This window comes from Ambystoma mexicanum, chromosome 6q, assembly GCF_040938575.1.
Source record: "Ambystoma mexicanum isolate Mex_15411 chromosome 6q, UKY_AmexF1_1, whole genome shotgun sequence".
Lineage (NCBI taxonomy): Eukaryota > Metazoa > Chordata > Amphibia > Caudata > Ambystomatidae > Ambystoma > Ambystoma mexicanum.
The window spans coordinates 378,246,506-378,272,213 of record NC_090937.1 but is presented as its reverse complement, the minus strand read 5'-3'; the positions used below and the strand labels follow the sequence as shown (position 1 = coordinate 378,272,213).

The 25,708-nt window shown below is 46.2% G+C and overlaps 1 non-coding gene across 1 annotated transcript; it reads left to right on the top strand.

Annotated features, from left to right (window-relative positions):
• The first annotated feature begins 5,568 nt into the window (after positions 1-5,568).
• LOC138517235 (U1 spliceosomal RNA) lies at positions 5,569-5,730 on the top strand. The gene has a single exon (XR_011282446.1). It is a non-coding gene; the product is annotated as a U1 spliceosomal RNA (small nuclear RNA).
• Positions 5,731-25,708: the final 19,978 nt, after the last annotated feature.

Genomic DNA, 25,708 nt, shown 5'->3' with positions numbered 1-25,708 from the left:
GGGGCGCCGCTTCTCTCAGCCAACACAGCTAAAGTGGGGCTGATTGCTCCTCTATGCTTTCTTCTAGCTTCTTTCAACTTATGTAATGCTTATTTTCTTTGTTCCAGGTTGCCTTTGTTACTCCTCGTCGGGGTCTATTTCCGGCATTGCTAGCGTTTCTCTGCCTCAGCTCAGGGATGCCTTGTGAGTCCATCCAACTGTGGGCCTCTTCGAATCGAAGAAACATGTTTTGCCTTGGTGTATCACCTTGAGTTTACCGGGGAACAGGAGCATGTATTTCACCCCCGCGATCCTGAGGCGCTCTTTTGTTGGGCCGAACTGTGCCCGTTGCCTCTGAACCATAGCCGTATAGTCTGGATACATTGTGATCTTGGAAGAGTTTCTGGTGATCCCCCCCTCCTTGAGAACGCCAGTATTTTCTCCCTGTCTTTGTAGTTCATGATCCTAGCAATCAACGCTCTTGGAGGGGCACCCGGCTGGGGTCTTCCGATCAGGGCTCTGTGTGCCCTTTCTACCACAAAGCCCAGGGAAAGTACACCTGCTCTGACCTCCTGGAGGAGCCTGTTTTCCACGTACTCGGTGGGGTCTTTTCCTTCCTCACCTTCCGGAATTCGAATTATGCGGATGTTGTTCCTCCGTGCTCTCCCCTCTGCATCTTCCGCCCTCCTTTCCAGAACCTTGATTCTCTGTAATACCTCCGACATCTGTATCTGCGTTACAGCAACCCCAGCCGTATTTTGCTGCACCTGTTGTTCCGTCGCTGTCACTCTCTCTGTTAAGTTCCTTGCGTCCTGGCGGAGGAGGCCCACATCTACCATTACTGTATCCAGTTTATTTTCTAGAGATGCTTTCATAGCCCTTATTGCTGTGTCCATCTTGTTTTCGAGGGATGCTTTCATGGAGGCGATTGCCTCCAGTATCGTGCCTTCGTTAGCGGCTGCCGCTGGGTGTGGGGTATCATCTGCTGCTGGTGCCTTGTCCACTGATGGCGACAGTTTGTGTCCGGATGCCTTAGTAAAGGTTTCCATGCTTACTTGCTTGGTTTTCCCTTCTGTTTTCTTGTTTGGCATCACGGGGGGTACCGTCCTCTGCCTGTGTTGCCAGTACCAGTCTTGGCTGTGCCCCACGTGCCGTGGCCCCTGTTTCTTCCTCCGCCCTGCTCTTCCTGCTCCTCAGTGTTTGCGGGTCTCTCCGGCGTATGTTTCTCAGGCACCTTCCACCTTGTAATAGGGTTGTTACACTCTTCCGGCAGGTATATACGTTGGGCCTTTGTATCCTTGACACCCTCATTGCTCCCGGCGCTTTTTGCTGTCGGATGTCGCCTGTCGGATGTCGCCTTGGCCTTGGGCCTTTCCCGTGCCTGCTGCGTGTGTCCGGGAGTCACCTCACCGTTTCAGGGGGTAGGCTCACCCCTATGTCAGTCTTCGCCAGCACTGGGGTTCGGCTTCAGTATTGATACAGGGGTTCTCTTTCCTCCAGCCTCACCGCCTTCTCTGTGGTGTGGCTCTGTGCGCCTCTGACCCCCTCACTGGGTTTCACAGGTGGGGTTAGCCGTTCGGAGAATGTACGCTTTGATCCCCGTCTGCGTCCTCGGGTCTCCTCTGTTTTGCCGCCCTTCTCTCTCCGGCGGCGCTGGTCTCCGTAGGTTGTGTACTGCAGTCCCCGTCTACGCCTCCGGGCTTCTCCCGCTTCTGCGCCCCACTTCCACCGATCGCGCTGGTCTTCACATCGTGGGGTTGACTCAGGCTCGGGTCTTCCCTGCACTGGTTTCTGCGTTATGCGCGGCAGCGTGTCCTTCTCGCCGATCGTGTAGATTCTCCGGCTCACTCTGTATTACACGGCTGAGGTCCTCCCACAGCTTGCGTGTCCGCCATTTTGATTTCACAGGACGATTCCTCCCTGGCGGTCTATCTTCTTTTCCATCACCTGATTTTCTCCGGGGGCTTCGCCGGGTGGGCAGCAGGTGTTCTGGTCTCTGTGGAGAGACTTTGGCGGTCTTCTGGAACCAATTTATGCTAGTTTTGTCGGATTTTGTCAGGATCGCTCCGGAGCTCCTCAGCGGCATGTCTCACTACATCGGCTACTTAGCCACGCCCCCCAGATCTGCCCATACTTAACCATGAAGAGTAGAGTCCTTGTCGCTACGGCTTTGATAAACTAAAGGCGGGATTACTGCAATAGCCTTCTGGCTGGTACCTCTTAGGCCAACCTGAACAAATTGCAAGTCATTTCAGAATGGGGCCATCTGGGCTATTCCGAGGAGTGGTAGACATGACCATGTTATGGCGGCCAGACAGTCATTGCACTGGTTACCGGTGAAGCACAGGATTCAGCATAAAGTTTTAATACTAGCCCAGAAATGCATCTCAGGTGATGCTCCTTGCTATTTGGCTGGACACTTGCAAACCAAGCTATGAGTGAGAACGCTGCGCTCCAATGACAGTACCCTGCTTTGTCAACCCCAGTTTAAGTTAGTTAAATACAGTGGTATAAGTTTTGACATATTGGTCCCAAGTGTGTGGAATGACCTTCCATTCATTCTTTGCAACATCACCTGCCCATCTCGTTTTTAAAAAGTATTGATAATGCACCTTTTTAATAAGGTAATTGGGCCTCATTCTGAGGTTGGCAGTAACCCACAAGTGCCGCCACCAAACCGGAAACACTGAATCCGCTGCCTGACATCCCGGTGCCACCGGGATATTACAAGTCCCGGCGGTGCGGGAAGTCAGGAGGCAGATTCGATAACTCCCCATTCCGGTGGAGTACCAGAGGACTCCACTTGTGTGGGGAGACAGAAGCTCTGGCACTGTTACTAATGGTGTCAGTGCTTCTGTGAAAAGTCTGCCTGCAGGGGCTGTTACACTAGGCAGGTCTGACCCTGCTGTGCACAACGGCCCCTGCAGGCAGACTCGTAGTGTGGCGGCCCAGAAACAAGGGTGCCGGTAAGCTAACCACCACCCTTGTTTCCGGACTGCCACACTCGAAAGAGGCCCATTGAGTAGTTTTAGTATGACTATTTTTCTGCCTTGTGGTTGAATATTTGCCTGTTCTTGTCTTTGCCTGACCAGACGCCACATGGCTTTTGGGTGAACAGCTCCTTATATAAGTATTAAAATAAATAAATAAAAATAAATAAAAGATCAGTAATATCTCATAATGAAGAAGCCTTAGGAGAGGAAAAGGTAGGAAATGAAGTCAGAAAAGAAAGAGGCGCTAAGAAGGGAGGTAAAGATGGCCCACTAGTTGTGGTGCATCAAGGAGGAAAATAGCAGCAGCAAGAAAGGTGATACAGAGCGTAGACAAAAGCAAGATGTTAAGGAGGGGTCGGAAGGTATCTTGTAGAAGAGGCACTTGACTGCCCAGTGCTGGCAATGACTGTGCTAGGGTCAAACCTCCGTACCCCGTAGATCACACCAGGAGCTCTGCATGCTCAGCAAGATCTCTCAAACCCTCCTCCATAGTGTCAAGAAAGCCAAGTCCCCTCAAGCCTGGTAGGTGGGCCCGACTACCTAGAGCAAGGTTGTCCAACATACGGCCCGCGGGCCACAATGCGGCCCGCCAAGCCATTTTATGTGGCCCGCGAGGCCGTATGTTGGACAACGCTTGAGTAAAAAAAAAAACATTTTTTTAAATTTTTTTTTTAAATGTGCCTGTGCGCAAAACTCCTCTGTGCTCTATTCGGGACACATAAAAGAACAAGATGAATGAGAATTCTGAGTGCACACTCACTCTAATAGACTGCTATCAGCATCATCAGTCACAATATTTTTGGGGGGAGACTTGGAAACATTGGCACAAAAGGAGCCACTCTGTGCTGGATCACCATCCTTTCACCAGTAAACCCGATTCAATCACCATGGCCCCCTTACAAATCCCAGCCATGCTGTGATTGACCTGTGGACAGACACATACATAATCGTATCAATAAACTTTCTCTGCATTTTTTATGGTGAATGCCAATTTCGCCACATTCATTTGGGTCAGTTTTATTGCTTTTTTTACCACAAAAACCAGTGGCAGAACACCTGCACCCTCACTTTCTATATACCTTACCCAAAATTACCATCTATATTTTTTTGGTAAAAAAGCGTTAAAATATGCGGCAAAAAATGTTTTGTCAAAATTGCCATTCGGCAAAAGTGGGCAATAGCAAATAATCTACACACACAAGAACAACTTTTCAAAAAATGCTCTCCAGAAATGTATAGAAAGGAAACAAAATCCAAATCAATGGGAACCAAAGTTTTAGTTTTTTAGTGGATTGAGTTTGTTCACAAAATGGATCGGAGTACATTTCGAATAGTTGCTGCAGCTCTGGAGAAAATACGAGTGGAAGCTGAGAAACTTAACCTTTGCAGTGCTTTTTTTCCTCGTCTCGAGACAAAGAAAGACAGCGGGAGCTCAGTTACGTTTACCTCTAAGCATAGTGCGGATTGATGAAAATGTCCATGCATTATACCAAGTACATTGGACATTATAGATGTGGCCAGTGGGGTATCAAAGCATGGCGAATACCACATGTACAGCACAATATGTTACCCTAGTAGGGCCCCAATAACACACTGCAACCTGCAAATGGGCCTCAGTGGACCACCTGCCAAGGTTTCTGGAAGTTGCTTATGATCTTGATCTGTGATCTATGATATGATCTGATATGATAGGTTATTTATAACACGCTTAATACCCATGCAGCAGTGATCCCAATCATAAAAGTGAAACAGGCAAGCCCAACAGGTATAACTTATTTTCACTCTTTTGGTAGCGCAGTCTGAGGGCAGCCTATACCCTTCAGGGGATGTGTGAGCTGATACAGTTGCAACACAAAAAACAATGGTACTATGTTCCCAAAATACCTTAGTTCTTGTCTTTCGGATCTCAGCGGAGCCAGACTTTTCAGCATCAGACCAGAAGCATGGGTGCCTTTGCACTGGGCTGGGGTCAAGTCGGAGAGCAGCAGCGATGGGCCCCAATGATGCAGTTCTGTTTGGCAGTGGTGCTGATTTGCGGGTAGAAAACGCTGGGAACAGTAGACCGTGCCAAGTGGATGGCACTGGAAGACTCAGTGACCTCTGGGCCCTGACAAGGGAATACTTGCCTTTGGCGCTGTGCAGGCTCGGCTGACACAACACTACATATGGTTACGGCAAAGATGTCAAAGCTTCAGCATTGTCATTGAGCAGAATTCTGAGATTCAGGGTTGGTGGAGCATCGAGGTCCAGGATGATTATGATGGTGTCGATGAGGCCAGCGCTGAGCAGCTACGCTCAGAAGGGCCATGAGCAGGCCAGTGGGCAGGCTGCAACAGGCCTGCTCGAGCCATCCTGCTATTTATACAAATCTCGGGCCGAGCAGCGCCTGATGGGAGAAAGGAACTGGGCTACAATCTGCTCTTCTGCTGGGCTCTGCCTACTGGAGCTTCCCCCTACATGCGGGACAGGCAGCTCTGCAGACGGTCAGAGCTTCCGGGGATTGGGGGGTTGGGGCTGGGTCAGGGCCTACCTTCTCACCCTCGCTTAGCGGGGCTTCCCAGAATTGATCCAACCCCTGCCCTCTTGCATGCAACTCATACTTAGCTGGCAGGGGAGAATGTGATCTCGAGGGCAGATCTCCCAGGGTGAGGCTTACCCATTGCACATCGGATTTGCTGACCCCTGCTATGTTCCCAAATGCGGGATACACGACTGCATTATTTCTGGTAGTGGGGGACTGAGTTCGCGCTCTCCCCCCGATTTATTGGTGAAAGAAAAGGTAAAGTGTGCACTCGGCCTGCTAGGTTGCATACTTTTAGATTGTGCTCACATTGCGTTTCTTCAATTAGGTTCACCTTTGGGTGATCGCTTTTCCACATTTTATCTGTTGAATTGAATTATGCTTCTTTCATCACCACAGAAGTAATGTGTATTACAGAGATAAGCTGCCATATGTATTGGGCACACGGCACATGCTCAGGCATCATCAATCATGCTTTGTACAGGACAATGCTGGCCTAAATTGGGAACAGCCAGCATAGACATGTTGCTACAGAGGCATATTTTGGGTACAACCAGCATGACAATGTGTTACATCAGTGACAATGCTGTCTTACACTTTGGACACATTAATCATTAAAATGTGTTGTGTTGTAAAATGTTCTTTTCTGCTGTTGGGGACATGGAATTTTCATGTTCCCCTTTAGAACTGATTGTAAACTTATGGCTTTTTGGTCACCTTTGCTGCTGTAAAATGCACCATTTCAACCCCATATTTGAAAAAAAATTCTTGGAGGGGGGACCCCCCAAAACCTTCCCTAGAACCTTGTAGCTCTCTCGCTACGCTCGGTCTCCCCCACTATTTCAGAAAAATATTAACACATAGACACTGAAAGAAATCACAAGCAACTAACCTTTGATCACTGCCCATGACACCAAAAGCAATCCTTGGGACTGCATGGCTATCACTGCCTGTGATGCTATTGTGCCAAAGGTCACACAATATCGCTTTTTAATATACTGCTTTGGGTGAGGTTGTTGACTTTTGGCTCGCCGGCCCACTGGGTGACAAAAAGTTAATGCTTCGGCCCCACATTCAAAAAGGTTGGACAAGCCTGACCTTGAGCCTCAGCATCCTGACCAACACAACCATAGACAAAGCACCTTTTAAGCCAAGAAAGAAGTGCAAGGGTTACTTAAAACCATGCAGAGTGTGTGTGACTTTCATGTGATTGCCAGGAGGCAGAGCTAAGGGACTTCAGGAATGGACTGGCAGCTTCACTTCTACCTCCTTCCTGAGTGCAAGGGGCACTGTCCTCACTTTAGGAACAACTGGCAGAGTGTCACCTTTCAACTTGATCTTGTGTAAATAGTTTCAGACACCCAACTTTGTTGGCAATTATTTGCGGAACTCATGACGAAATTTGACGAAATTTCCACATTCGCTTTTGTGCCCTTCACTTCCACAATCTTACTCTTTTTGTTTTCTGACACAGCCAGATGCACTACAGACACGGGGCGATCAGCATTGGGATCAAGCTTAATTCTGAATGCCGCTTGACTGCTCCAGGAAAATACCCCCCAACACTGGTAACAAAAATCTTGCTCCAGACACCCCTCCTATGAAACTTCAGTTCAGCATGCATCTCCCCTATTATGTGAATGGGGATTTTCCCCTATGCATTTGATTTGACAACAACTTCCTTTAGGACACAGCATTTGAAATTAGATGCCCACGTGCCTCTCCAAATTGAATTATAATCAAAACCACTGTCTATTATCATTAACACTTCAACACCATGAATGGTGATCACCTCCCTGGGCTTCTTCAATTTTGTGGTCATTACCGCATTCCCTACTTGAATTACTCGTACAATACCGCAATATTCTGAATCTGAATCTTCATGCTCATTCTCCTGAACATTCCCAGGTTTATCAGACAACCAGCAACACTTTGATAGATTTCCTCTAAGACCGCACAGACGGCACTCCACATATACTGCTGTACACTCCTTGGAATTGGCAAAATGCGGAGAACTCCCACATGTGAAGCATCTCTTCTTCTGTGGCCCTACTGAACGTTCAGTCATGTTTCCCATTTGTCGTCTTCTTGGCTCCCAGTTCTCCTTTCTGCTTTTATAGTTCCTGGTCTTCCGACTATCATTACTGTTCTCACAACTCTTCTTGTAACCTTGACCTTGACACTTCGTATTCAAAACCACACTATCCCCTGCCATAGATTTCTCCCCCATAACTTTCTCATCATCAGTGTTAAATTGCTTGATGCATTGGCCAGTGTGTTCAACTTGATTTGCTATTTCAATCATCATGTCTAGATTAGGATCTCTTTCCTTCCACAGTTCTGCTCTAATCCTATTGTCCAAACACTTAATAATAAGCTGATCATGTATGTGTTCCTCATGACAATGTCCAAACATACATTTGATGGCAAGGCCCACAGAGCGCAGTGACAACATCTTCTATGGTGTTGCCACACTTCTGTTCCCTGGGGCCAAAATGCTTTTAAGCTAAGATTTTGTTTTCCCTGATTTCGTAGCGCTTATCTAACTTGGCAATGCTGATGTCGAAGCTGTTCCATGTTGCCGCCTCCAGAGGCTGGGTAGTTTCTGGGAGTTTTGTAACACCTCTTGCCCTGCATTGCCAAGACAGTGGTACAGCAGAGTGTTCTTCCTCTGAACTGCATAGTTTGTCCCATACAATGCCAAGACACATTTCAGAAAGTCCTCTTTCCAGTCTTTCCATTTTATTAATGGCTCTCCAAGCTGAGGTAAAAATAGTGCTAGCCCTGGAAATGTAAGCCATGATTGAGAAACCAAAACTCAATATAATAAAGTCCTCCTGTGATGACATGCACTCCAAAAATAAAATTTCATCCTGGCGAGCTCACACTGGAGGTACACCTTGTGAAGTTATAGAAGAATCTTATTAACAACTGCTCAAAACCCTGTTGTGGAAACTTTGATTTAAAGAAAAACAACTGTCTTCTGAAGTCTTTCAGGGTGAATTTCTCTTTCACCTTATAATAAATATGCATGTGTAAATGTGAGTAGCTACTGAGACGGGGAAGATGCAAGACAAGGTCAGAATATGCCCTTGTGTGTAGTGCGCTAGCGATTGTCACTTAGCAAACTCCTAGCACCAACATGGCTGCACGTATGCCAATGCAGGAAAATCCTTTCTTGTAGCTTTTCGCTTCTGTTCGCATCGCATAGACTCGGATTTGTTGCCCTAGAAATCTGCTGAGAGGGCCTTATCTCTATTGATGCATAATGCACATTTGTGCGCATCTGTGTGCCATCTAGACTGTTATAGCAGATGCACATCGAACACTGGCAGGTCCGACACTGTGCACAAATGGCCTCCTGTAGCTGCCTGGCTTCTTGACTTAGGCTCCTGCTTATTACTATGCAAATCTCTCGTGCCACCTAGCGCTCACAAAGTGCGCAATCTCGGGTCATTGCTGCGGTGCTGCAAGCACCCCTCCCTAATCTCACCGCAGTGTACTTCGAGTAGACCTTCAGTTTCACCACCGAAAGATCAAATTCTGCCCCAGCAGTGTTTTCTCGATCCATCACCAACATTGCACTTTGCCCGTTCATGCTGCCTCCTGGTGATGACAGATTACAGTGCACCACACCAAAATGTGCTACCGTTCAGCTCCAGTTGGACTCTTCTCCCAAACTATTTGCTGGATCAATCCACTGCCACTCTCCACCGCAGTCTGGGCGGCTCGTCACCAGTATTGTAAAGGATGCAGAGCTTGTTTGACGTATGATACTGGTAATTCCAGTTGAATATGTAGAGAAGTTTATTTACAATCATAAAGGTAAGACTGTGGCCTTCCTCTCTCAGGGTTAATTCTAAACTGAACTCCGGAACTTCCTTCTCTCAAGTCATAACAATTCGACACTGGCTCAGGGAGTGAGGTCACTACATTCTAAGAACATAACAACTATATACAATTATGACCTATGTTAAGTATGTACATTGAAGAAAAACTGGTAACTATGAACATTGATAAACATTTGACATAGACAGGAGGTAGCATTCAAACCCTGACCATAGGTTAGGAGGGCCAACAAGCCTCAAGAGAAACACAGCACCGAAAGAGATCCAAGATAACTGAATGCTGATTGTTGTGGTTCTAACTAGCGATGACCTCAGTACAGTAGTGAAAGCAAACCGCAAGAGATGCAAGAGAGCTGACTTTTGGCTATTGTGGTGGTAGCAATCCATGGCAAAAGCACATTGGCATGGACAAACTGACAGATGTCCATGAGTACTGTGATGACATGGTGAACAGAAGGGTCTCAGACTTTGGGTCTTTTCAAAGAAAACTCTTTATTAAGCCAGGGACTAAGGAATAAAGCAAAGTGTTCAAACATAAGTGACTTAAAAGTCCATCCGGTATAAATAGCGAAATCTAAGGTGCACTTTACCTATGAATTAAAAAGGTGACCGAAGTCAGAAAAACCATAAAGTAAACTCACCTTTCACGACTAAGGGTAATCAACATTTTCTCGCCCGTGAAGTGAAAAGTGCAAAATTTGCACTGGAATCCTCTTCTACACGTTCTGCGAAATCAGCATTACGGATCCTCCGCCACTGACATTTCGTCTAGTTTTGTGTGGTTTCACACAGAGTGTTGTGTTTCGTTCCCATGTTAGTTTCATGTTTCATGTATCATGTAGTGCAATGAGAGACTTCGCACAGGTCTTTTTTTTATTCGTGCTAGTTTTGTTTTTCCAAACCCTGTTTGTTTCACACTATGCCACAAGAAACTTTGCACGGTTTTTCAATTTGTGATAGGTTCACACAGCGACATGAGAAACTTTGTCCAGGTCTTTTTTCAATCTATGCTAGGTTTGCAACATGAGACACTTTGTGCAAGTCTTTTTTCGATCCCTACTAGTTTCGTGCAGCAGCACGAGAAACTTTGTGCAGGTCTTTTTCGATCCATGCAAGTTTCATGCAGCGGCACACAAAACTTTGTGCCTTTCTTTCCGCGAGCCAGGCTAGTTTTGCACAGAGACAAGAGAACCTTTGCATGGGCTCTTTTTGATTTGTGCAAGGTTCGCGCAGCAGCGCAAGAAACTTTGCACAGCTTTTTTTTGTATTTGTATGAGGTTTGCATAGCATTATGAGAAACTTTGTGCCGCTCTCTTTGATTCGTGCTAGGTTCGCGCAGCGGCAAGAGAAACTTCACAATGCTCTTTTTGATTAATTCCCTTCATTGACCTTCCTGCGCCGTTTGACTTGGTGGCTCACGCCTTGCTGGTCGCCAGACGTGTGCATTCTGCCAGTTGTTCCCCAGCAGCGGCCAAATGGATAGAATCCTTTCTGTCTGAACAAACTGCAAGGGTCTTTTCTGACAGTAGCAGAGCGGAACACTTTCAGGTATGCTTTGGGGTGCCGCAGGGATCCTGTCTGTCCCCATCCTGTTCAATCTATTCACACTTCCGTTGTTTGAATTCTTGGACGCCAATGGGTACTGTATACTAATTATGCAGATGATACTCAGTGTCTCATCCCTCTGTCAGGGGATTCTACTCTTTGATCCAGTGCTGGATGTTGGAGAACAATCTTGCACTAAATGATGCCAAGACGGAAGTAATGATGATAGGGACAGCTTCCCACATGTGGATGTTATCCCCAGCCTACAAGGAGGTGGTCATCGCTGGATGTACCATAACTCCCCTCTCGAAAGTGAAGACATTAGGGATGGTGATTGATCAAGAACTGAACATGAAGGCTCATGTAAGCTCTCTGGTCTCGTCCACATCCTATTACCTTAAACTGCTCGGGCAGCGGAGACCTTTTCTATCACAGGATAATTGTGCATCCATCGCCAGGGCCATTATCAGTGACAAATTGGACTATGAGGCCGGGCTGCTGCAGGGCATATGGAAAGGAGAAATCATGCGCCTTCAAGTTATCCAAAATAATGCAGTCAGAACAGTAAAAGGGCTGAAGAAACATAAACATATCTCAGATGCCAGGAGAGAACTTCATTGGCTACCGTTAGCCAGCAAAGTGACTTTCCACTATTGTGTATTACACACAAATGCCTATATGGTCTAAGACCAGCCTACCTCTCTAATCGACTTCCATGGCTGCCGGCCAGTAGGGCATTAAGATCAAACAGTGTGGGGCTACTCAGCACACCATGGTCCAACTGGTAGGGGTCAACCAGAGGTCATTTGTCTTTGCTGCCCCCAAAAGTTGAAATGCGCTGCCTCTTGATTTGTGGCTATGCCAATCATTCCCCACTTTCAAGAAGGACCTGAAAACCAGACTGTTTGAATGAATTCCAGCACAACCTCAGCTTCGCTCTCGAACCGGGCCCGCCCTAAGGGCTTACCCTTGTTCCTAGGCACAGTCTCTTCTATCTGTTATGATTTTATGTTGTACGTCCTGTTAGTGCTATTATGCCCTTGGGCCTGTGACATGCGCTTTATAAGCATAAATAAATAAACAAAGAAATGCTAGGTTCATGCAGCAGCACGAGAAACTTCATGCCACTCTTTTCCATCCGTACTAGGTTTCGTGCAGCGGCATGAGAAACTTCACACGGCTCGTTTAGGTTTGCAAGATGGCCCGAGAAACTTTGTGCTGCTCTTTTTGATATGCAGGGGTGGCAGAACGGAAGATTGCGATGAAACGGATGAAAATCTTACCGATTTCACTTCCACTGCTGGCAGAAAGGAATTTGACAATTCCACCCAGCCCTAGTCACGACTATACTCAACTTAAAGGTTTCATTGGTTCCTAAAAAGTAAGTTTTCAGAATAGCCAAATCAAATGGTGCAATGAGGGAAAAAAACATAGTCCTTTCCTTAGATGAAAAGTGTTGAGGTTCAAATGTTTAGCTAGACGTCCTCCCTTAAATTAACAAAATCGAACAATTCAAGGAGGTATTCTCTTAGGGTTTCGTCAGGTAGATAACCAACAGGGCCGCATACACGAAGAACTCAAACTGGGACCTATAGTTTTCTTCCAGAGCGGGACCTCTTAGGCGAAGGATCAGCTGGGTCCTGCACTATGGTTCTTTTTTTATCCCAGTCTTCTGGGTAAGTTATCCCTCTCTCTCTCTCTCTCTCTCTCTCTCTCTCTCTCTCTCTCTCTCGGTTGTTTGATATGTTGCTACAACCTTCTGTTAGGGTTCTCGGTTTTTCTCTCTATCTTTCTTTTTTCCCCAGCTTTTAGCTTCTGCCCATCTTCTGCTTCCAGGGGTCTGTTGTGCCCAAACTCCTGTTGGGGTCTGTTTTCCTTCTTTCTCTACTTGGCCTTGCCCCTGTCTTCCTTTCAGGAGGTGTAACCTTCACCTGGCTTCACCCAGGGGTTCTTGTCAGTCGCCCTGGCTTTGGTATTTTACCCCCTCAGTGGGTTATTCTGACTACTTACTTGGTGGCCCTTTTCTGTGGGATTTTCTCTTTCCTTTTGCTTTACCACTCTCCTCTTCAGGGGACTTGGCATTGTTCCTTTTCCTTCAGGATTTATTCTTCTTTACCTATTTTCTTCTCTTTTTTGCCACTCACATCTTCAAATGACCTGGATTTGTGCCACTCTTCTCTCTATAGGGGTATTGGTTTGCCCCTCTTCCCTTCTGGGGCATTGCTTCTGCCGTGTCCTCTCTACCAGGGTCTTAGTGCATTCTTGCCTCAGCCTTTTCCCAGACAGGTCATCTCTTGCACCCTTTGGCTTAGGTGGTGCTGCAGGGTGACTTTCCTTCATCCCACTGGGTTAGTCAGTTTCCACAGCCTATTCTCAGGCTTCTCAGGTGGGTAAACTCTTCCACCTTTTAGGCTTAGGTGGTGCCATAGAGGTACTCTCCTTCTTACCCCTGGTCAATCTGTTTCCTCTAGGCTCTTCAAGCAGCTTCCAGGCAGGCAGTACTCCATGGTAGTCTCCAGGCTCCTTGACACAAGCAGCAACTCCTCCTCCTTCAAGATACAGCTTCTCTTCATGCCCCAGAGTCTGGAGAGAAGTGCAGGGAACCTGCCCCTGACTGAGACAAGTTCATAGTGAGCTTGGCGGTCGAAGTGAACGGGTGCGGTTGGGAGCGGTGCTCCTATACTTATTTAAATTAGGTTTTACAGCTCCTGTACTTTTATTTTAAAAAGAGACCGTTACGGAACGGTTTCGTTTTAAAATAAGAGTGTAGGAAGAAGTTGAAACTTACACTTTCAGTGCACTGCACTGAACATTCCTTTAAACAGCAGGCAAATGTGTTTAGGGGTTTGTATTGTGTGTGGGAGGGGGCATGGCAATGGTGTCTGTGAGGAGCGGGGCAGGCTAGCAGCGAACATAGTTCCTCTACTTCTTTTCTTACACTTCGACCACTGAGGGAGCTGGCTCTACTTTTCTAACCAGACTCCTCCTTATCCTGTTGGCTGCTGATTGGTAGAAAGCCCTGCTTCAAGGATTTGCTGGCAGGGTGTTTTTACTCTGGTCCTCCTGCGTTAGGGTCTCTCTCTCTTGATTGTCCAGTTTGAAGTTCTGTTGTTGTAAACGTGGTTTCACTTTATTTATTTATCCTTCTTTAATACTGGGAATCTTTAAAATATTATTTGTCCTGTCCTTGGGCTCAGGTTCTTATATTATTAATTTAGGTGTAACCTTACATTCCCCCTAGGCTCTACTATAGGGATTCGAACCTAGGCCCTCCCACTGGTTCTATGGTGTTCTAAACATCCTGGACTTGTGCTGGTACTGACAAAGGAAAAAGCTAGGGTCTTTCCTCCAAGGTCTACTGTGGGAGTAGCAACACTGTGACTCATCCTAGTACTGAGTATGGGGAGTTGTGGTTTTAATACTTTGTAACCATAGCTTAGTAGTTCTGAGAAACTGCAAGCACATGAAAAGTAGGGGTGGCTTCACCATTTCTCTGAAATTGCACATGTGGTTTTGAGCAACCAGAAAGAATAGAAAGAGGAAGGAATGCTGCACTCTAGGAGCAATGGCTACCTCATTCTACATCAATACCATGTGTGGTGTTAAAACATTTAGTAGGAGCAACAGAGACATTGAACGTTGGAGATGCTTACATTGAACAACAGACACAGAGCTACAGCTCACAAGAACTTACTCCAGAGTCTAAGAGAGAGACAGAGACTGAAACACTCTAGAAGAGGGAGAAGCAGACAGAGACATAAGGACAGAAAGAGAGTTCAATAACCATGCATGCCGAAAGTGAGGAAGAAGATGGAGAGCCAACCACAATATTATTCTTATGTCTTAAAATAGTGTCATTATTTTATTCATATTCTGCATATGTCAGAGCCTCACCTCCGCCCAAAGGCAATGTAAAGCCCCACCTGAACAGCACAGATTGTGTGGCAGAGAATATCGATGTAGCAGACATAATAATATGGAGAGAATTGGATATCTGTGCTTAGTTTAAGAGAAACCTCTTCCTCTGAGCACCTGACATGCTAACTACTGGACAATAATATTATTATGGGTCGACTTCTAGAACTTCTATGAACCAAATGGTAAAGTCCCTGCTACCATCCTCCTCAGAGCTGGAGGCCACCATCTTCTCCTGCTGCATAATCAGGCAAGTGTTCTCCTGTGCCGCCACGTCCCCATCCCCCACCCCATTTCAGCATATTTAACCTCCATTTCAACCCCCACCCCACTTACCTTGCGCTGTTGTCCATCACTGGTGCTGGGAACAGTAGAGTTTCTGGTGCGTCCCCGATACGTGACTAGCCACCATGGAAAGGGAGAGGGGGCTACGTGTAGTTCCCTTCTCCCCGATCCATAGTGGGCATCTTATTTTGTCATTTTTTTAAAGTTGAGAAACAGCAAACAAGTAATTTCTCAAATTTAAAAAACCCAATATTAGTACCCTTGTACAACACAACAGGGTACTAATATCAATGTTACCCTCACAGGGGGGCATTACCGAGCAGGTAATACCATGGGGTATGATTAAAGCCCCTGCTGTGCTTTGGCATCTAACTGGCGCCCGGCATTACCTAGACTGGTAAGACCCACCTACTCAGGTAATATTGTTCAAATGTAGTCCTAGCATCCTACTCTACTCTGGGAATGTTCAGGCAACATACAACCAATCTGGAAGGTATGCAGTCTTTAAAAGTGTCAGGATTGTCAAGCCAGGGGACCGGTAAAGTTATGCTGCCCCCTGTAAACCCATTAAATGGAAAGGGTTCCAAAAAACTGTTAAAAGGATATTGCTTCTAAGTGAAGTTGGTTTAAAACAACTTAAAGCGATCTTAAGTCATGGAATAAAACATTTTTAAAACCCCCTTTAAGGAGTTCTTTCCTCCATCCTCTCTTCTTTGATGGATCCACTTCTCCTGGCCAAAGAAATACGAGGGCCAGCACAGGTCTTAATAAACTGTACCAAACCTTGATATCACAATAAACGGTGTTTCACCAGCACAGGTGTAGTTGAAAGGCTACCTGACAAAAATACATCATAGTGTCTCTTAATGGTGTAACCATGGTAATACAAATATGTTTAAAGAATGGGTAATAAATGCCTTATTTCAGCCCTCAAAATATTAAAACCGTCAAGACATTAGAATTTGGAAAAATTAACAAATTGCCAATTTTTAAGCCCTTGAGATTTACGCATAGTGAAGTAATTTCAAAGCTGTTTGCTTCTTCTAGTCAAAGCAGTTTAGCCCTGGAGTTGAGTTCTGCCTCTAAACTAATGGAGCATGTATACACATTTGAATTTGGAAAAACTGACAAAGGGCCAATTTTAGGCTTATGGGCAGATGTGCGCTACCATGGATAATGCAGTAATTTGGCCACTACTTCATTTTATCCAGGCAGTTCAGCATTGTGGTTTAACAAGGCCTCCAGGTCTCCCCTTCTGGCTTTTCGGGAACATAGCCTTCAGCTGCCTCTAGGTTCTTCAGTGGTCTGTGAGTTTCTCTTCTTCTGTGCAGCTAATTATCAATCTAATCAACCCATATTCCCTTGCTAACCAATCCTGACTTGGGCAGTTTTGTCTTATCTTTGCCAACCAGCAGAGACTTGTGGGTGTATTTGTCTAAACTCTTAATTTGATCAACTAACCTTAACGGGATATTTGTTTCTCATAGATAAACATGGGCCTTTGTAAAATGTACCCTGAACATTATAACACAAAATGTTTGTAATGCCCCCCAAGAGTAGTGCTTTCCCATAGCATGTTGTTATCTTCCCATTTGAAAAAGCTGCCATGAGAGGGAGCCTCGATTTCTCATAGAATAACATAGCTAAAGACACCTTTCTCATTATAATTATACCTAAGGCTTCCTGTTCACTGTTTTTACAAATATTCACATATTATACAGACGGAAGTGCATGTTTCCTGTTTCTAATTATTGAAAAAAACGTACAAAACAGAAAAGTATGCCTTTTTATTGGATGTCAGTGCTGACAGTCATTGCTATCAGGATCAATTGCTGTGCGCATTGTTTGCGGCTCTTAAATGGCTGCCGAGATTTCACACGTGCCCTCTGCCAGCCTGGAAGCAGTACCAATGCACCACTACAAAAAGAAATATGCACAGAAAAGCAGAGAAGACTGATGCAGGGTGCAGCAGTTTGTCCCAAAGATAAGCAGTATTATGAAAGTTTGATTTCTTAAAGTTTTCAATGGTTCTTTCATAGACTGTTTTATTGTATATTTACAGAGGCTGCAGTTTATTGAAAAAAGATAGGCTTTTGGTCGATCTCCGTGGACCCCGTGTCTTTTCTTTGTACAATCACTCAGAGCTCCTAGGCCAATGCATGTGTTTGTTTTTAACATTTTACATTTTAATCACACAGTGTTAAAAAGAAAAGGTGAGTGATTTGATATCCTTCAGGATATGGGGTAGATGTGTTTACAGTTACCCACGCAACGCCTCATTCAATGCGGACAAACACAATGAGGAGCGGACGCCATCAGAGGGCACCAACACACGTCTTTATTGATATGTGTCCCTCACTCTAACTAAACACCTCCTCATCCGCTTTCCTCACTCCCCCTCCCTGTGACCCGGCCTGCCCTTCACACATGACATGGTCACTGGCTTCACACAACATCACAACCCCTCCCTTTCTTAACAAAATGTTACCACTCAGTTCATCTCTTCTATGAGCCTCCGGGAACTGTTACTCGCCTGCTGGGGCCTCTGCATCAGGTTCAGCGGCTGATGACCATTCCCGTCCCGCAAAGGCGAACTGACCTGTTCTTCACTGGAATCTTCTCCATCTCCTTCATAGGGAGCATCCCACTCCTGTGGACCAGAGTCCTCTTTCGGAGTTCTTGTCATGATTATCCCAGGCATCTTCTTGAAGTGTGTGTAATGTTGGCTGACCTCTTAAAGTAACTTTGGGTGGTTCATAGCACATGCAGGATAAACAGGAACCACACCAGAGTCAGGGTTATAACAGGGAAGTCTTTTTTATTAGTTACAGCTTCAGTAGGAAAGGTGAGACAGGAGATCAAGTGATGTGCTGCTTCTACCCTTGGTTCTCTCCCTGCAAGTCTCCAACGTCAATCCTGGAAACCCTCTCACTCACCCCATTCCATGCTTCACCCAAACACTCTAAGCTCCACTCACAGACACACAGCTCACATAGCAGATGTAAACCAACAAATGCACTAGGTTACAACACCATCCCCCTCCTTATAAAACAAAAAGAAACTATCAAATGTGTACAAAGAAATAACCCTCGAGAAACTAAACACCTTATGTCCCGGTCTGCCCCCCAGGACCCTTGGGCTGCCACCCCCAAGCACAATCTGCTCTCTCTGAGCAAAACCCCACTAACAAACTAAAACCATCAAAACAAAACCATACACCTTCTGTAAGGGCCTGCCACACCCAAACCCTGGACCTGCCGCATCCCAGCACAACCTCACCCCAAAACAGGACACTACCGTCTCTGTAAAGCAAGCAACCTCCCCACATCCAATATAAAACACATGGAGAATTAACTAAAAGGTCTGAGTCTCACTAACCTTAAAAGTAACCCTAAAGCACGAACCACCTCACCACTAAACACATCACCACTTCTCTCCACACAAAACAGAAAGGAAAGATGATAGGCCAGCCACCTACAGCACAAACATCACAAAAAACATGACACGGCCACAAAAGGTGTGGTGTGTTAAAAGTGCACAGACACCATCGTGTAAAACAAGAATAACTCTTACACAAGTGCTCAAAAAGATGGAAAAATGTAGCACTTGCTGAATTCCCGAAAAAAAAGAACTCCACAAAGCACACACATACAGGGTGAAAAATGTAGTGCATTGCAAAAACTCCAAATTTGCAAACATTTCAGAACGCACACAAAAGATGAAATATAAAGTGTGCACTACTAACTCTCCAAAATTGTAGAATAAATCATAAATCATAAAAACACCTACCAGTGTGGTTCAGACCTGGTCCAGAAAACCCACAGCAATTACCCAAAACACCACACACAAAAACACTGGCCCAAAAATCTGAGTGCCACCCTAAAAAAAATGGTTATAACCAAAATCAACTGGTGAGCTAACTAATCTACTACCCCCCTACAATGCATCGCCTGGCACCACAGAAAACTTACCAGGAGTCTGAACTTCACTCCAAAACACCAACCTCAACTCTGAGGAACAGTGTGCGGTAACCTACAACGCACCACTACTACAACACGGGCCCCATGCCCTACAACTCACACGCAACTACCTGTGTAGAAAGATCTCCAATTGCACCACGGGCCCCATGCCCAAACACACTACTCTAAGAGATAAATTAATTTGCGTACTCCAACACTAAGGGCCTCATTACGACTATGGAGGTAGCCATGCCGCTTCTAGCGGCATTGCTAACCCCATACCGGGCAGCGGTTCCTGAATGGGGAAATACCGGCCATTCCGACAATTGGAGGGCCCGGTATTTCCCCATTCAGGGAACCCGGACCCGGTACATCCCCATTCCATTTGAGCCCCCATAGGGCTGAATGGGAATGGGAAGGGTGCTAACACCCTTGGCTCTCTCCCTGCAAGTCCCTAACCCTCAATCCTGGAACCCTCTCACTCACCCCATTTCATGCTTCACACGAACAATCCAAGCTCCACTCACAGACACACGGCTCACATAGCAGATGGAAACCAACAAAGGGACTAGGTTACAACACCTCTCTTCTTTCCCCTTCAGCGGTGATGAGAGACCCTTTAACTCGAGTGACAGTCAAGGGTTCCTTGTCGAACGCAGCAGTGTTTTTGTGAGTCTGGGCTGGTGTACTATCACAACGTCCCCACTGCTAGATCATTTTCACAGGCTCTTCTGGCCACATCAGCTCGCTCCTTCATGCTTTCCATGGCACTCATGTCCCTCGACCCGCATCTCAGGGTCTCCGGCATAGCCCTCCCCCAGAGCCATGACATGTGGGATTCTTGTGCATGTATTTTGCCCAAACATCACTTCTGAGAGTGCTTTTCCAGTGGTACTTTGAGGCGTGTTGCGATAATCACAGACTAGCTGATATAAGATCTTCTCAATAGGCTCTCCCGTCAGGCGTGTAATCTGTATTTTTCTCTTGATGTTGCTCATAAAAACACTCCACCATTCCATTGGCCTTTGGCCATAACAGTGTTATTCGTCTGTGGGTGAAATCCATGTATTCTTCAAACGTTTTAAAATCCTGCCCCGTGAAAGGGGGTCCATTTTCAGATTTGACTACTCTAGATATGCCATAAGCAGCGAACATCCTGTCCAGCACTGGTATGGTGTGGCAAGTAGCGGTGGAGGGTACCATTGTAGATCCGGGAATCAAGGGTATTCATCCATTGCTACAAATCTGTATTCCCCCCTTCCAGGGGACCAAATAAATCGATTGCTATCTCATTCCATGCCTTCTCTGGTAGATGTGTCATGCACAAGGGCTCAGGTCATGTATGAGGTCTGATGACTGCACACATGGGACATTGTCGGAGCAGTGCTTCCATCTGCGCATCCAGCTGAGGAAACCATACTTTCTGTCGTAGCATCCTCTTGGGGGACACAATCCCGCGGTGTCCTTCATGTCCAAGCTACAAAATCTTCCTTTGTAATGTCCTGGAAATTACTATTTTGGTTACTTTGAGTAACAGCCCTTCTTCCGATGTGGCCAGTTCCTCCCTCACCGCCACCAAACTGCTGAGATCTTGTTGGTTTTCTGAATCGGAGCACACACCCGCCTGCGTGGCCTGCCTCCATTGACCTAACTCAATGCAACTGAAGATGATTTGTATGGCATGGTCATTTTCAGTTTCCTGTGCGATCTGAGCCATGTTAACCCCTTTGGTGGTAGCTGCATGTAGGGTGTAATGTATATATTGGTCTGCAATTGAGGGTGTAGGCATGGGGCTCTTGCATGGACATCTTGATAGAAAATCAGCAGGGTTATCATCCGTCCCCGGACGATGAATGATGCGGAAGCTGTAGTCCTGCAATTTAAAGCCCATCGTGCAATTCTGGGGAGCATCTTTGCTTGACGGTTCCCATCAATGAAAAGCAGGGCTTGCTGGTCGGTGACCACTGTGAAGGGTTTTCCATAGAGGAATAAATGCAAATGCTGGCAGGCCCATACTACGACCAGGCCTTCTTTTTCAGCCTGCGAGTATACTTGTTCGGTCCTCGAAGGTCTTCTACTGGCGTACAAGATAATGTGGCACGTCCCGCTGTCTCCGGGATCCACTTTTGTAAAAATGGCAGCTAAACTTACGGGGCTGTCACCCACAACCAATTCCATCTCCCGTGAGGTATTGAAGTATGCCATATTTTTGGCCTCTGCTACCCGTTGGTGAATTGTTTCAAACGCCTGTTGACATGCCTCCATCCACACAAACGTTGCTTGTTGCTTCATCAGGTCACTCAGGGGTTCACATACTGATGTGAAATTCCAGATGTACCGGGTACAGTAGCTAGTGAGACCCAGAAAGGATTGTATGTCGCAGAAGTATGCTGGGGGGTCTGCCTCTGTGAGGGCTGTCACTTTTTCTGGATCCGGGGCCATGCCTTGTGCCAAAAATATGTGTCCAGAAAATGAAGAGTGTGCTTCCTGAATTCGCATTTTTCTCTATTAAGATTGAGTTGAGCTTCTTTGAGAGCCATACATACTCTCATGAGGGTGTTGTCATGTTGTTCTTGATCCTGTCTGAACACTAAAATGTTGTCACTGTTATTTAAACAGTTGGGGATATGCTTTATGACATTATGTATGTCTTCCTGAAAAATATCTGCACACGAAGAAACTCTAAAGCTGAGGCGTTTATATCTGTTGAGTCCCAGATGAGTGACAAATGTGGTTATATATCTGGACTCTTTGCTTAATTCCAGTTGATATCCTTTGTGAATGTCCAATTTTGAAAATATGGTGGCATTGTTCAGTAGATTAACCATATCAATGATTCGGAGGGCCTGGTGACGCTGTCTCAGTATGGCTTCATTCACCGGCGCATGTGTCCACATATTCTAATGTCCTGTGAGTCCTTTTTAAGCACTGGAACTCTCAGCAACACCCAGAGGGGGGACTTCTACAGGCTCTGTGATGTCTGCATCCAGTAATTCGTACAGCTCTTCCTCAACTTGCAGTATGTTCACTGGAATACGATAGTGTTGGGCCACATGCAATACTTGTAGGTCGCTGTGCAAGTTGATCTGGCGATTCTTTTGTTTTACCAGACCTTTGAATAGTGTTGGGAACAGTTGCTCTATCTTGGCTGATGGATCTAAATATTTGTGTGCCATGAATCTGTACAGTACATGTATGAGGCTCATGTCTATGGGGGCTTTGAAGCTTAGAATGTACCTGTTATATGTTGCTCCCTCCAGTAGATGCATGGGTGTCCTTTTTGTCTGTGTTTTACATCTACACTGTGCCCTGAAGTATCCTTGGCAGAGTAGGGGAGTTTTTGAACCATAGGGGTGGATGTTTACTTTTGCTGGTTGTAGTCGTGGAGCATGCGTGAGGTTGTTATAAACCTCTTCACTTATGACATTTACGGTAGCTTCTGTGCCTACTAGGAATTCAGTCGCCATGTCATTCACTTGGAGGAGCAGTATTGGACTTTGCTCTTTGGCTGTTGGATTTTCTAGTGCGTAGAGGGATCCTCTTTTCCGTGGCTCTTTGTGATGGGGATCTCTTCTTCTCAACTCTTCTTCTGACAATGCGCTGGACATGCTGTCCATCTGTGACTGTTCAACCAGATATTGAATGTATCTTTTGAGTTATCTTCTGTACCTGGATGCTGTTGGTTTGCTTGTCTGCCATTCTGCTGGTGCTCTCACCCGTGGCTTTCCTTCTTCCCTTCTGTCCCTCTGCCTTCAATGGATGGCTCATAGGGTTGGTTCACGTTCCTGGGGCACTCTGCATCCTTCTGTCCCTTCCTTATGTTGGTCTCCCACCATTTGCTTCACCTCGTATTTGACTGAGGTACATGTGACACACAGCTTTGAAATGTTTGTTCCCCCGCAACCTGTGCATTGTTGTTCTATGGCTGGGCGGAGGCCTTTGTGAGGAAACTCGTAACCACATCTATAGCAGAAGGGTTCTCTGTTACCTTTACTCAGTAGCATTGTCTCTAGTTTGTGGAGGTTTTCCGTTTTCCCATGCAAGATCTTGATGTCACTCAGACCCGCCACCTGAAGAGCTAAGGCCACGTCTGATGTTGCTAGGCATAGGATCTCCTGCAGTGATCAAGGTTTCTGTAGCAACTTCTTCCTAAAATCAGCACATTCAGACACCCTGCAATGATGTGTGATCTGAGCGCTTCACCATTCGAGTAGTTGTTGAAATCGCAGTGTTTAAGTCGAATGCGTTTGGACGCATCACGTATGTGTCCATTGACTCCCCTTTTTGCTGCTTAGTCATGTTGAACATGTGCCGTTCGTAGTCCACATTGGTTTGGGGTGTAAAATAATCCGTGAGAGCTGTCTTTGGGTTGGAGTAGGTGTTTGCGGTTCCGTTTTGCAGTTCGTCTACTATGTCACGCACATTTGGGCCTACAGACAGGGTTAGTAGGATGTTTTTTTTCTATGTTCTTCCAAAACACCAATGGGATTGATGTAAACCGCGAAATCTCTCATCCATCCTCTCCAATTAGGGCCCAAACCGCTGGTATCCAATAAGTCAAAATGGGTGGGTAATTGCATTATCAAATTGACCTGTAGCCTGGAGGGCAGAACTGCTTGTGGCATGATAGGCACTGTCAAATCCTCCTCTTCTGGTATGGTGATCCTGTGACTGGCAGGAAGGGACGTGTAGTCTAGCCCTTCCTTGGCTGGAATGTGCTATTCTTGTGGCAGGGGCTTACTGTGGTCACGACTACCCTGCTCGTGCCTTTACTGTATGCCAGGAAGTTCTTTGCCCTGCTTTGATGGTGGAAATGAAAATGCCTGCATGGGCGATGTCCTGTGTCTCCCCTGGTCTATGGCAGTATACCAAATGCCCAATGTGCACTGACCTTGGGATGTTTAATCCTTTACTTTGCACTGCCTTGAGACAGAGTGGGACCTGAGAGGCTGCAGTGCCTTCCTCATGCATTTACAGTCCCACGCACGTGTCATGAAATAGAGGGCACGAACTTCGTAGGCGGTTCGGGCATCGCGTTCGTTCAGGCAGTTCCGTGCACCACCTGCAGCGATCTGCCCGGATCACTGCTTCTGCTCCTTCATGCTCTGCTGAGTATCGGGCTGCTCCACCCGTCGAAACACCCCTTCCTGTTGCCAGATACCGCTCTGGCTCCTTCCGCTGCACAGCAATGACTGTCGGGCCGCTCCACCTGTTGAAACGCCACATGTGGATCATCCGATGCGGGGCCCCCAAATACGTATGGGTCGACCCTTTCGTCACGACTTTGATATTCTTCGGTATATGGGCTAGATGCGTTCCCAGTTACCCACATGACAAACACAATGAGGAGCGAACGCCATCAGAGGGTACCAACACATGTCTTTCTTGATACGTGTCCCTCACTCTAACTAAACTCCTCCTCATTCGCTTTCTTCACTCCACCTCCCTGTGACCCGGCCTGCCCTTCACATGTGACATGGGTGCCGGCTTCACACAACATCACAATTGATTTCATTAAAATCTATCACCCTGGGCCAGGTGTCTTGTTTTAGTTTAACCACAGTGATAAAGTAGATACACATTCAGAAACTGCTAACAGGTAATGTTTCTTTTGTGCATGTTGTGCTAGGTGATTCACCAGTTCTTTTAAATGAAAGCATATACGTGCAATGGAGCAGACCTCTGTCTGCCTTATCTTCAAGCATTGTGCATCCTTGTTTTGGAGGGAAAAAAAGGCATTCAATTTCTTTATCAGTCCATCTCTGAGGGGCCAGTATCTTTTTTTTAATTCAACCACACAGAGATAAAGTAGATGAAAACAAGAAACGCAGCGTGATAGCAGTATCTGAATGCATATGTTGTGTAGCAAGATTCAGCAGTTTAAAAAAACAAGCTAACATGTTTAATAGATAGGAGCCCATAAGTGTGTGTATTTTGTTCAAACATTGTATCTCTGTGTGTTGAAAGAAAAGGCGACAATTTCCATTTCCTAGGGCCCAGTGTCTTTTGTCTAACCACACAGAGATAAAATTATCAAATGAAAGAAATGCTGGACCTTTGCACTGTACCATCAGAACCCAAAGGACATTTTTGTTGTGGCAACGTCCTGTACCAACTTTTAATACTGAGAACCTGAGTATATTCATTTTGCTTGACCAGAGAGATATAAGGTAATTGAACTGCAGAAAAGCAATGTATCAGAATAACCCCAGGTGCGGGGGTGGGTTGGGAGAAAACCAGTATCCCACGTAGTATGGGGCCCCAGCCCCCCTGAGAAACTTTTAAAATAGTCCCCTGCAAACAGCACTGGAAATAAATATCACAGCCTCATCACGACTTTGGCGGTAACCCTTAAATCCGGCGGTAGCGCTATTACCGCCGGATTTAAGGGTCCGCCAAATCAGGACTTCGGCGGATTTCGTCCCAGCTCTGAGCTGGAGGGAAATCCGCCGAAAATTCGCGCTCATACCGCCGGCGGGAAATCCGCCGGTGGTATTAGCACGAAATTTCCCCATTTAGCCCAATGGGGAATGGGCCATTCCAGAATGGGCTCAATGGGGAATGGGAATTAATATTACCGCCAAACTCGTGATCCGGCGCTATTAGCGCCGGGGAGTTCGGCGGTAGGGCAGATAGCGCCGACCGCCCAAGTCGTAATGAGGC